We start from the raw sequence: 13,502 nt of genomic DNA, 5'->3' as shown, positions 1-13,502 counted from the left end.
CATGTTGAAGAACTAGTTTGTGCTACAAAATCTGATCATAATAATCTGAACACCCTTGTTTTAATGCTAACTAAACTAATAATTTTTAAAGTCTTCTGTTTTGTTAGAAAAATGCATTCATGTAGGTTTTATAGTGCAGGTTGTTGAGCTGGTTACTTAGGTAGCTTTCACCACACTGCGTGCAATATATGAGAGTCCTAACTGAATTTACAAAAGCTATCTCCAAAAAGATAAAATGATACATTAAATAACAGAAAAAAAAATTACAGTGGCTTTTTATTTCAATCCTAAAATTCTCACAGAAGCAGGGAAAGTGCTAGCATTTTTGTGGTCAACATCTGACGGTTGCCGATGGGATATGAGAAATGAATTTGAGTTCTCATGGACACCATGCTACATGGCTGTTATGTCGTTGACTATTTTCCTAGCCTGATGCTTTAGATGGTGTAATCAGCATCATGCAGAATGAGCTCATCATATATTCATCCACTATGCTTGTGAGGTTGTTTACACATTTTTAAGTCTGAAGAAAACATCGAAAACAGATGAGAGAAGACTTTTTGACAAATAACAGCCAAATAACAACTAGAATAGTCCTGTCTAGTTTATGTACAGGGATTTGAACAGGGGCTGTCTGAGCAATGTTCTGGTGATACCAAGGTTACCTTTCTTTGAAAGAAACATTTGTAATGAGGAAGGAGTGGAAATATATCCCTAAAAAGGCTCAGAGAAGAAACCTGAAAGCATCTGTACAGAATTACTTTTCAAGAAAAATTGTACAAAGATTGGATCAACTTGCACAAAAGTTCACATAATTGATCTGCTTATGGACCATCTTGTCTTTTACTAATCTCTTATTACACAACACTTGTGTTGTGACTTGATTTTACACTGGAAATCATGACCTACTGGCAGCAGCAGAAAGATAGTAAGATTCTGTGTGAAACACCAGTAATTTAGGAGCCGGTATGGGTTTTTTTTGTTTGTTTCCTGAAACAGTAATGAGTGCAGTCTGATAGCTGAAGATAAAAGCTTGGCTGTATCAGCAAAATTTGTACAGTTGCTCCACCCACAAGTGGCATGAGCTGGTGATAGTAGGCAAATGTGGTCGCCATCATATATCTATCTATATCTTCAGCACCACAGAGCAACACTCTCTGGCAGAGACTAGTATTGTTTCTGATCCATGCACTTCCAGTGTTTGCTAGGAATGGCAGTATATTGCTAGAAGGATTATAGGATGCTGCTAATGACTATTAATGTATTAGAGGAATTAAGCAACTAACCATTAGGATGAAGATTTCAGGAAACCAGCAAAGTGTTTTGAACTGAAGAAGCACAGGACTTGAGATGCACACAATATAAAAATAAAGCATTCATATTTACTATTGATGCTGAGGGGGACAATGCTGCCTAGACCCAGGTGAAATTGCAAACTGGCTGTGGAATTGCAACATAAAGGTCATGTCATGCTTTGTTACATAAGATGGAAATCTTCATATTGGAACATGTTAGATAAACCTGTTTATTTCCAAGAAGAAAACCTCAACCTAATTAAAAAATGTTCTAGATTTCATATGCACCTTGTTTTATGAAAGCTGAGATTCTGAGTCTCAGAATGAGGATTTTTTTAAACAATATATGTGTGGGGTTTTGTAGAAATTTTATGGCTTATTCAATTGTTTAATTGAATTTTCAAATAATTTTCCTTTTTATAATCAATCTCTTAATTAAAAAATTGGTTTTGAAATCCTTTTCCTGTTTTGAAGGATGCCCAAGTACCATCCATGATCAGATTCAATTTTGTTATAGGATTGAAATGGTCTGATGAGTTTTCCCCTTGTAACAGCCGGTCTGAAAATTTTGCCAGCCCTCTGCATAAGAGAAGTGTGTAAATATTTCTCTTATGTTTTTGCCTCATGGTTATCCTTTCCAAGAACAAGCTATAAATCAAGTTAAGTTCTGTAAAATTTCTCCCACTACTGCCATAGTTATCAGAGAATCATAAAGTAGTCTGTGTTGGAAAGGACCTTAAAGGTCCTCTAGTTCCAACCCCCCTGCCACGGATCTTCCACTAGATCAGGTTGCTTCAAGTGCTATCCAACCTGGCCTTCAACATTTGAATGGGGCATCCCTAATTTCACTGGGCAACCTGTTCCAGTGCCTACATGCTTTTGTAAGTAGTCTCTGTCCATCTTTTTTGTAGGCTCCCCTCAGGTACTGGATCACCACAATCAGGTCACTATGAAGCCTTTTTTTTTCCTGTCTGAACAAACCAAACTCTCTCAAACTCTCTCAAACTCTTTTCCTCACAGGAGAGGTGTTCTCATGAAAAAGTTTCTTCTGAATAGATTCAGTACTGTCTGAACAGCCAAGAAATCTATTTGGCTCCTCCACACTCTAACCCTCAAAAGTCAGAATTTTGCAAGTGGGCCTTTAATATTTTTTCAAAATATTGTCCTTGACTGTTGCTATCCATACTGTGTCTATATCAATTGTGAGTACAAAAGGTGGGATTTCAAACCAGAAGTCTCCTAATAACAGCCTGTTCCAGTCTGACATGCTCATCACAGAGGGATTTATCACCTCTGAACTGCTTTAGAGCTGGAATAACCTTCAAAAATAAAGCAGTAAAATTAATACTGGTCAAGAATTAAGACAGGTTTTGGAATATGTGTGTCTGACAGAGTGAAACAACGGGATGTGATTGGTTTTAACTTTCAGTATCCAGCCTTATTCTCCTCTAGCTTCTTTTCAGCATTCTGTGAGTCATGTTTCTGCACCAGAACTCCAACTCAACAGAGTCATAGGATGTTTTACGGATTTCCTCAGGATCACATAGTTTAATTTGCTTAAAGGTAGGTTTATTATCCAGTGTATTGTTTAGACAGTATAAAACTAATATCTCAGTAAAAACCATTCTACCACCACTATCTTTTACATTAAGCCAGTACTAACTTAGGATGAGAAATTAATTTTAAAAGTTTATAAAGATTTTAAAATGTGAGATGTTTATCATCAAACTACGGTTATGATAAAGGACTTTTAAAAAAAAATTATTGGAAAAGACACTGACACACTTCAAACCCAAATATTTTTTTCTGTCTAATATTACATTGAATGCATACTCTGAGCATTCTGCAGTCTGCATTGAATTCTCATATAATCTTCTACACATAACAGCTCAGACAACTAAGAAGTAAGTATAATAAGAGGCTCAATTACTACATTTTGAATATTTGCAGAGATAATACTGTGTTAAAAGTTTTAGTATAACAAATAACTCTTCAGACTAATTTAGTGCTGCCTTGTTATTGGGATGATTGCAATGAAATTTAGTTTCTTCTTAAATCAAAGAATTTACTTTGGAATGCACACCCCTTAGGGAGGCTTATTTATTTTTCTCAGGAAAGTGCACAGGCCTTAGCAGTTGAGTTAGTTCTTCTGCATCCTTAGAATAGCCCAGGAAGAAGCCTCTTGCTCTGGACCCATTTTTTCTGGAATTTATGTTACTATTTAAGCGTGCAATTACCCATAGCATGTATCCATGGGCTACTTTATAATGCAAACAGAACAGAGGTTCAATCCACTGCAAATTTAAGTCATGATACACAAGGAAAGACAGGCAGTAAGGTAAGGTGAAAATGGATTACAGTGTGAGGGGATTTTACTAGCAGCAACAGCAGGATCTGAACTGCAGCAGTAACATTTCCTGCAATATTGAAAACTGTACTACAAAAGACTCTGCAGATGCCTTGGGACAAGGTCTGCTTTACCACTGTGAGTTAGAGTGCTTACAGACCTGAGCAGTGTTGCCTATTAGCTACACACTGAACACACAAAAAAATGACATGACTTCAGTTCAATTCTACTTGCCTCTGAGTTTTGCTTTATTCTAGAACCCTCTTTTCAATACCATTGCTGTTATCTGCCCTGATGTAAAGCAACATTGCAACCCTATGAGCACAGCTAAGTTTCTTCTGCTTCTGCTACCAAGTTAGGCCCAACCACTGGTTCTTGGATAATTTTTAAATGGAAACACTGGAAACACAATGTGCCAGGATTATTTCAAGGAGACCTGCTGATGTTCGGGACCATTAGCCCATGATTTTGAATTTTCAAATGAATCAAGGTTTTATCTAAATTTCAGCAACCACGATCAACTAAAGAAACATGCTATCAAACCAAGGAATCCCCAGAGTCACATGCTTTGTATTCAGACATGCTGACACAGTTAAGTGTGACAGGTTTTCCCCTTGATGCCAACAGCAAGTAGTAGTCATGTTTAACAGTTACAAACGCACAAGATGAGTCAAAGGCAGAAGCTTTGATTCATACCTACTAATGTCACAAGCATGCTTTTTAGTTTAAAATGTTGTAAAAATCATTTCTGTTCTTGAATGACACACAATACCACACAATTAATAGATTGGCATTGGGTTTTCTGATAACAATATGGTTTATTTTCAACAGAAAAGAAGTATGGAGGATGGGAGCAACAGAGAGAGATTACTGGGCTGAAAGTAGGCCTTAAATATGAAGTGGATAGGAATTTTATCTACATTAGACCATGCACAAGTATTACAGAGGTTAAAGTCTCTCATTTAACTCAGAGTCTTACTAAGAATTGCAATTAAATCTATGCATACATGTTTAGGTGCAGAAATGTGGCCTTGTGCCACATTGATAAAATAATTTAGACTTTTGGATCAAATCCAGAACTGCAAATAGTGGGACAGAATAAAACCTGATAAACAAAATTAATTTGCAACACAATTGTGAATATTCCTATTATTAATCCAGCACATACAACCAGATATGAGGTGTATGTTGTATGTGCACATACAACATTTAGTGAAGATATTAAAAAAATAAAAATAAATAAATTTTAAAAAAGAGTGTGGTCTGAATACAGTGATAAACTGACATATTTTTATTTATTTGTGGCTGCTAGATAGCCAGCTTCTTTTTGAATAATCACATGGAATTTGCCTGAAACAATGTAATGTATATTCATTCACTTTGGCAAAATAAGAAGCTGAAAAATTCCAGGAAATCTTGCTAATCTATACCTTTAAACATTCATATCCATCACTGGGTACCTCTAACTCCTGGGAAAAATATAGCACACACATGTGCTGGGCAAGATGCATGTTATGAGGCCTTTATCAATTCTGAAAACATAGAAGAAGGTTTTGCACCAACTAAGATACTCAGTCTCCAGCCATTGCTTACTTCTTTGGCTCACACAGACTGTGGATTTTGAGAGGGAAGATTGTCAAGCTTTCAGTATCCCATTTCTTGGCACTCATGAACTTCCTCTGCTCAATTGCCTGTGCTGTTAAGTACATATATACATTACAGAAATGTTAAAAAATCTTTTTCAAGCACTGCCATTTTGTTTTTGGTTAAGAGGCTTGAGTTGCTCTTATTTTGGTTTTTTTTTTTCCCTTTCCCAAGGATCAGAATCTCTGAGGCTGGCTGGCCTCTCTGGAAATCTCTAGTACCATGGTGACTTGAGCAGAGTTGGCCAAATCTTGGGTGTGGCCTAAGACCATATTGAGTCAGGTTTGAATACCTCAACAAGGTATTCACCTCCACAACCTCACGGGGCAGTTGGTGTCCAAGTACGCTCACACTAAGAAGTTTTTCTTATATTTAAAAATAATTTCCTTTATTTCAATTTCTACCCATCATCTTCTGTCCTCTCACTGCATACACTCTGGCTGGCTCCATACCTACAGCTCCAGGCATATCACTGCCTGGCTCCAGCATCTTTACCCTCCCATCAGACATGGATGCACATTGATAAATTCCTCCATCAAGCCTGCTCTTCTTGAATCTAAAAAGCCCCAGTTCCACTGTTTAAGCTGCAGGCCCTTCATCATCTTAGTGATTCTTCAGTGGACCTGCCCCAGTATGTTCATGTCTCTCTTTTACCCAAGAGCCCAGCACTGGACACACCACCCAGGCGTATCTCACCAGTGCTGAGGACAGAGAAAGAGTTGTTGTAATGTTCTGCCTGATGCAGCCAGGGTGGCTTTTGGTCTTCTTTGCCACAAGGGCACACTGCTGGCTCATGGTTAGCTTGGTGTCCATCAGGATTCCCAGGCCATTTTCTGTCATACTGACAGGGAGCACTCTGTTGGTTAGCCTGCAGTATGTGCAGGTGCATGGGGTTGCTTGTCCCTGGGTGCCAGGTTTGGCATTTCCACTTGCTGAGTTTCCAGGAGTCCCCGTCAGCCCATTTCTCCATCCTGATGAGATCCCTTGGGATGGCAACACAACCATCTGGTGTATCCACCAATTCCTTCCACTTTTTTAACTAATTAACAAAATTGGGAAGATGCTTGGTATTATCAATCTTTGTTTGTTATCACTGTGAGACACAGAATTAAAAAGTGAGAGGTATGAGATCTTTAATAAGACAATTATTAGAACACCTCTACTAAGAACACTTGTGTTTTGAAACCTTAACTCTCAAGCCTGAGCAGAAATCCTTCTTTAATGACTCACTGATTTCAATGTTTGTCATTTTACTAGATTTTTCTGCCACATCTATTCAAAACTTGTCGCAATGTGCCAGCTTGCTGTGACAGTCCAGTGGCCGGTACTATGTTCCTTACAGCAGGAAAGGAACATATGTTTTCATGCTTCCTTTTCAACAGCTTTTAAAATAACTGTGTAACTTTGAATGTACTTTCACCAGGTTTTCTCCCATTGCTTTCTGAAAACAGAAAGAAAATTCACAGACCGAAATTACTGTACGTTTGAAGATAGGCATTGGCCAGGCAGAAGGCAATGGAAGACTTCATCCACAGACTGCAGTTGCCGAAAGGAGCCGGAATATTTTTCTGCGGCCATAGCGTTTTGGCGGGTGTTGTGTCAGTGTCGCCATCCCAGCCGAGGGATGCCCGCGGGCGCGGCAGCAGCGGCGGCCGGCCCGGGGAGGGAGGATGGCCACAGGCGGCATGTTCTAGCCAGCCCACGCTAGATGGCAATGCTTGCGCGGCTCTGCACCGCGGGACAGCAAACGCAGCCTCGGACATGCCCCCTGTAGCCCGCCGTGATCGCACGGTGGTCGGCACTCTGCGCTGCGGCCGCAGAAAGCTCGGCTGGAAGGCGAGCCACGGCACGCCGCTGATTGAGTCCTCCCGTGGGGGGCTGGAGCGCACAACCACGCAAAGCCTCGCTGCTGAAACCACTGCAGCGTCTGATGCACTGAAAAAACAGGTCAGAGAAAGCAGGAGCTGCACAAAAGAAAGGCTCGTGTGGCTCATTGCTACCTTACAAGGCTGTAGGCACCCTTTGCACCGTGAGCTTTTTGTCTCGTCTTGTGTGATTTCAAGAAAATCACACAGATGTTGATGTACTAATTTTGTCTGGGACAATATTTTCTCTGATTTCACACTGTCAGTTTTTAAACAAATGCCTTGCATTCTCCCAGCAAATATTAATTTATTTCTATGATCTGTCCCCAGGGATTACTCACCACAAAGGGAAATTCCGGAAGAGTTTTTCCAGAAAGAGCAGCAAAGGAGGCATTAAATTACAAGCAATTTATTTCTTTACTGTGAGGCCCTCATAGCATCTTTGCTCCAAGAATTATGCACTTATGAGATGAGTCAATGGCAGCAAATGGAAGACATCAAATCTAGGTATAAATTTGATAAAATAGAAGCAAGACACTGCTGGAAGTTCAGTGTCCTTTTTGTGGTAGGGGGAGAGGATGATGCAACTGAGAGGATTCTGCCACAAGACGGAAAAGTGGTGTAATAAGATTCTCTGTTTATCAAAGCAACATTCATTCCTCCTGTCCATACTGCCTCCTGGCTCTTTCTGTCTATTAGGGTGGGGGTGCTAGGGGACTGGTTTTCCAGTGTGGGAATGGTGAGGTAGGGAAGCTGGCTGAAAGGCAAAAGGGAAGACATTTTCAAGAGACACTTCCAAGCCCTACTGTTGGCACTTTGCATGCTCACTGAATCATGTAGCAACACAGTTCTAATTTGTTATTAATAGAATATGCTCAAAAATTTATTAACAAACTTAGATTATGTAACCAATTGGAATTTCATCCATAGATAGCTACACATCCTGATGACTGAAGTAAAAACTGCTCATTTTGACCAAATGATTTCTTCATACTGAATCACACAGCCTGACTACAGGTAAAAAGAAGAAACAGGTTAAAAAAGGAGGGAGAAACAAATAGTAATTTATGGCAAATAGATTTATTTTTCTAACAGTTGAAGGCAGATTCTCAAGTTTTCCTTACTGAAGATAGTGTATATCTTCTGAGGTCAATATCAGTCAGTCAACCAGAGTATTCACAACTCTTGGCAAACTTCCTTCAGGTGTTTGTCCAGACCTAAGTAAGGAAGCAAGACTATCTTGAGACTAAAATGAAAAGGAATTGCTTTTAAAGGGGCTCACATGACTCTGAAGACCTGGAGGGAATATTTAATTCCATTAAATCTATCAATCAGCAAACAAAATTACGAATGACTTTACGGTGAAACAAAGCTGGTGAATCAACCACAAATCTCTTTCTAGAAATTATACTTTTGTCTTTCTGGAAGACTTCATGTTTCTTATATTAGGATTTCTAGAGTCCTGTTACAATTATTTTTCAATCAAGCTTAGTTCCTATGCAAAAAAACCCCAACAATGAAGCCTTCAAAACATGTTTCCAGTGAGAATTTTCTATTCTATGCTAGTTTTCTTACTGTTGCTTTAGCAAAATTATTCAGACTGCTTTCTCAAGTGTAACAGTAAAATACCAGTTTATACCTCATGGTTGTTCTACAAATGTATAAAAACATTTACCATAGCTATATGGTAAACTTTTCTGTGCCAATAAAAAGGTCAGTACACCTTTTTGCCTTCAGATGCATGGTGAATAATAGCAATAGTGCAGATTCCAGAATAAGCACATCCTAGTATGCCAGACTTTCCTCAATAGTTTAGATACAATTATGGAGAGTAAAATAAGAGGTTTGCTACTCATATTAGAGAATAAAAACAACAGCAAAAAAACCCCATTATTTGAGGAGCCTGGAAGCACGAGATCTAAACTTGGAATTCAGGAATTCACAAAAAAAACCTACCAGAAAAATTGAAGGAGTTTCTGTTGCTGGCTTCATGCACAGCTCTCAGGTACAAGAGGCACACAGATGCTGGCTCAGCAGCACAGAGATGCTGATTGTGTTGACACAACAGACCATGTTATAAAAGAAATCTTTTTAATTATCACAATTATCACAAAATATCAAAACTATACTCTCTTAAAGTCTTTTAAAGCACGATGTTTTGAGATCCCTTTGGATTGAGGCTTTTTTGTGGAGAAGAATGAATTCTTTTGGAAGGAGTATCACAAAGTGTGATGAGTTGTATTTGGTGCAGAGAAAAGATACACAGCATTTCTGTATAAAAGAGTGGAGGAAAAAGTTGTAAAACATTAAGCACGAGAATTAATTTCATAAAGCTTTGTAAAAGAGTTATTTATCAGATGTGTTTGAATCTGAATGAAAGAGCTGATTTTGTTTCTGTGAGATTTTAAACAAAAAGGTCACATCTATATAGATTTTAGAATATAGCAAAATGAGTACTTGGAATTTTAAGATGAAAACACATAGAGAAATACATTTTTAAAAAATGAAATATAAACCATTACTTAGATAGTTTTGGAGACATTTGGTGGGTTTGGACTTGTGCTGAGCTTTTGATGAAGAAGTAAAACCAGGCCCTACTCAAGGCCTCTAGTTTGAGTTGTAGTGCAAAACATTGTAGGACTCAAACTTGAGTCAAAGCTTAACCAAAAGTGGTATAAGTCAAAAGCTTCACAAACTGAGCAATAGTCCTCACATGTGTTCTGGTGCAGCTCTCTCCACTGCTGCAACTGCCAAAGCATTATGAATAAGAAGCAGTCTTGACTAGGACATGTGTTTTTTCAAGAAACACAAAAGACAGATTACGAGAGCAGAACTGCAACATCAGATATTGTTTATGTAGTTCTGTTTACACATCAGGCTCAGGAATTTCTCTGTCTGCCAAATTTTTCCCAATTACTACCCATTCTGCAATAATAGCATGTAAACTCAGAGCTGAATTTCCAGATGTAAAATCATCCCACCTGTGAAGTGAATTCCTGGAATTCTTTGCTAATGCACAACCAGGTATTTAAGCTTTCAGAAGTTCTTTTTACCACATATTTCCTTTCAAAGACTCTACTTGACCACAGCCCTTTGAAAGGATTTCAGAAGGGAACTAAAAAAGTTTTAATATGAGCTACACTCCTGTAAAGAGAATGAAAAAAACAGAATTAATTTGATTTGATGACTGCAGATTTAAAACGGCCACTGACTTCTATCCTGCTCAACACCCCATATGGATATTAGATAGGATACAACCAACTTTGCACTCCTGAAAAAATGAAGAATAACAGAAACCCACACTAGCCTCTATTAATGTTTCAAAAGCTTTTCAAGACTTTCTGTTCAGTGCTGCATTTTCAAAAACTAGATGGTTTTCTCTATAACTTAAAAACCTTAGCAGTTTTAGCCCTAATCAACAGCTAATGTTAAGAAACAATAACAAGAAAGTAATCTTTCCCCAAGAACTTGATGATTACATCATGCTAGCTTTTTGTTTCAGTGCCAGGAAGCAAAGGAGTTATGCTGGGGATATGGAGATAGACACCTCCATGTCCTAAAGATTTTATGTTCTATGCAGAATGAGCCCTGCATGAGAACAATAACAAGCATGAAATGACATGTGAAAACTGCAAAGGAAGGCATGTACTCTCTTCTCATGCCTTGTTTTGAAACTACTTTTCTTTTCATGCTTGCTTTCAGTTTGCTGCCTAAAGGTAGAGAAGGCTGCCAAAGTGAACCCTTCTCTATGGCCCCCAAATTGTTCTTAGACAATAAAAAAATTCAAAGCTTCAGAAATAGATTTATGTAAACATGTTATTATTATTATTATTATTATTATTATTATTATTATTATTATTATTATTATTATTACTACTACTACTATTATTTTTATTTAGACCATGGTTTTCAGCTGGGAAAGTGTTATGTGGACTTATCTGCTAGACATGACAACCTGAATATTCCAGCAACATACATGCAAATCTTTGTGCAATTCACCATTCAAAATCAGTTCCAAGATTATCTCTTTGTGTTTCTGAAGTCCTGTTATCCTTGGAAACTCTTTTGCACACAAATTTTCATTTTATTTTTCCCTAATGAGAAGGGAAAATTGATAAATATTTTCTCAGGAAGTAGAACACTGGGAGCCATCTGCACTTGCATGTTTATATTCCATAATGAACTTGGCTTTTAATTTTCTTTTTCTTGTGAGGAGAATAACTGCAGGGGGAAGTGGTAAGAAAGGTTTGATTATCTGCCTACACTATCCTTGGTCTCAGTTTATAGTCTGACCATTGAGCTAGCAAAACAAATTTTGGTATCACAAATAAAATAAATAAAACAGAATAACTACTAAGAGTTTTCCAGTAAGCCATCATAATTTTTTTTTAAAAGGCACTTGGAATTTGTCTACTATCCTAATGAAATTCTTCAAAATCATCAATAATTACAGTAAGGTAATATTTAGACACAGATGAACACTGGATATAGAGAAGACAGTTCCAGGTAGCTTGAGGTCAAGCAGAGGTGATCTTTGAGTGCTTTAGCAGACTCAGGATGATGAATAAGTAGAGCAAAATATTTGGTGTGGTAATTTTTGAATTCCTTTTTCAGGACTTAATTCACTAGGATTCTTTAAAGAGTATGTGCACCTGTGATGACCTAATTTGCTATTTCCGGATTTCATAAAATCTAACACAGCAGATGACATTTCCAAAATACTACAGCAGGGAAAGAGTACAAGAGATCATCCTGGTCTCTTTCATGCTAGTGCATATTTCTAAATCTCTTTCTTTTGGGAAATCAGTCACATCTGTCTCATCAATTAGACCAAAAATTCATAAGTTAATTGCTCTGACATGCTCCTAAAAGGCTGAATGATATTTAGACAGGAAATCTAAGGCAAATCAGAGGAATACTCAACAATATTTTGAAAAATACAAAAGAAAGAGCTCTCATGAACCTGAGGAATGTCCTAACATGCCAGGGGTCACTAGCCTACTACACCAAAACTAGGACATCTAAGCCCACAGCCTCTAAAGGTGGTGTGCCCTCCCAGGTTTCCAGGCATGTAGGGCTTTGATTTTTTCTGACTCCAGTGCTAAAAACTATTTGTTTTCCTTACTCACTCAGAAGGATGATAAAGAATTTTCCTGCTCCCTTGAGGAGAGAGAAAGGCACCTATCATTTACTCTGAAGCAGTTGGCCTACTGCAGGAAGCTTGAATCTATCTGGGCTTTTTGGAGATGTTATCCATTGTAAAGGAGTGATGTCCTGTCAGATGCAGCAATGAGAGAAAAGCAGAATTGACTCCATATCAAATTAAAGGACCAACTACCAGAAACTATTCAGTAGCTTATAAATTCTTCATCAAATTGTAACAATGATGTTTTATTAGTGTAGTTATTACTAATTATGTAATTTTGTTTGTTTGTTTGTTTATTGCACAAACAGCTGTTAGGTACCATAACCAATTTACTAAATCAAAATGGTAATTTTAGAAGTCTTCATACTGAGAATCTGCACTCATATTATTCAGTGAAAGAGGACAGTGAAATCACACAGTGTTCCTACTATAACAACAAAGAGAATCAACAGACAAGTGATGGTTCCTCTTGTCTGTCACCAGCAAAGACCTTCTGCTGGCAGCAGTCCAGGCCTAGGTAAGAAGCACTGTCATATTTCCAAGCAATTCAGGCTGATTGTTTTATTAGAATGAGAAGCCAGGAAAGATCAAAACCGAAGAGGCTTCATGGTTCAGTCCAGACATTAAGTAGCTGTAAGGAGTAAAAATTCCACGACCACTATGAGACTGCATTTTTCACACTATCCATAATTTAAATTTTGAAAAATCCCACTTGGCACCAGGATTTCTGAATTAATACTTACTTATGCTAAGTACTCTTTTAGAGAAACATTCTTGTAAAAGTTACAGAGCTTCTCTTTGTTTTCTCATCTTAGTCTTAGACATCACTAATGGATTACATTTGGTATGCAATCTGTAATTACCTTTCCTCAAAAGAAAGGCCATCCCTTGCCGTGACTCGGATTTGAACCGAGGTTGCTGCGGCCACAACGCAGAGTACTAACCACTATACGATCACGGCAAGCCATCAGAAAGCTCAAATTAGCAGGAGAACGCTTTTTTGCTGCTGCTCTTTAAAATGTTGTATAAATGGTGCCACCTGCAGTTTACAATGAGTGTTAGCTAGCAGCAGCTTGGTCTAAACATTCTTACAATTATCATCTCGAAATTGCTTCCAGGCTTATTCTACCTTACTTGTAATCATCCATGTTTATCAGAATTGCCTAAAAAAACGGATTTGGATTGTTGTAGTATACTTTTCCCTG

General features: G+C 38.0%; 1 non-coding gene across 1 annotated transcript; it reads right to left on the bottom strand.

Moving 5' to 3' along the window:
- Positions 1-13,186: 13,186 nt before the first annotated feature.
- On the bottom strand, positions 13,187-13,258 carry TRNAH-GUG (transfer RNA histidin (anticodon GUG)). Its single transcript has one exon. It is a non-coding gene; the product is annotated as a tRNA-His (tRNA).
- Between the last annotated feature and the right edge of the window lie 244 nt (positions 13,259-13,502).

The sequence above is a fragment of the Molothrus aeneus genome, chromosome Z (assembly GCF_037042795.1).
Source record: "Molothrus aeneus isolate 106 chromosome Z, BPBGC_Maene_1.0, whole genome shotgun sequence".
NCBI lineage: Eukaryota > Metazoa > Chordata > Aves > Passeriformes > Icteridae > Molothrus > Molothrus aeneus.
This window is presented reverse-complemented; position numbering and strand designations above follow the sequence as displayed.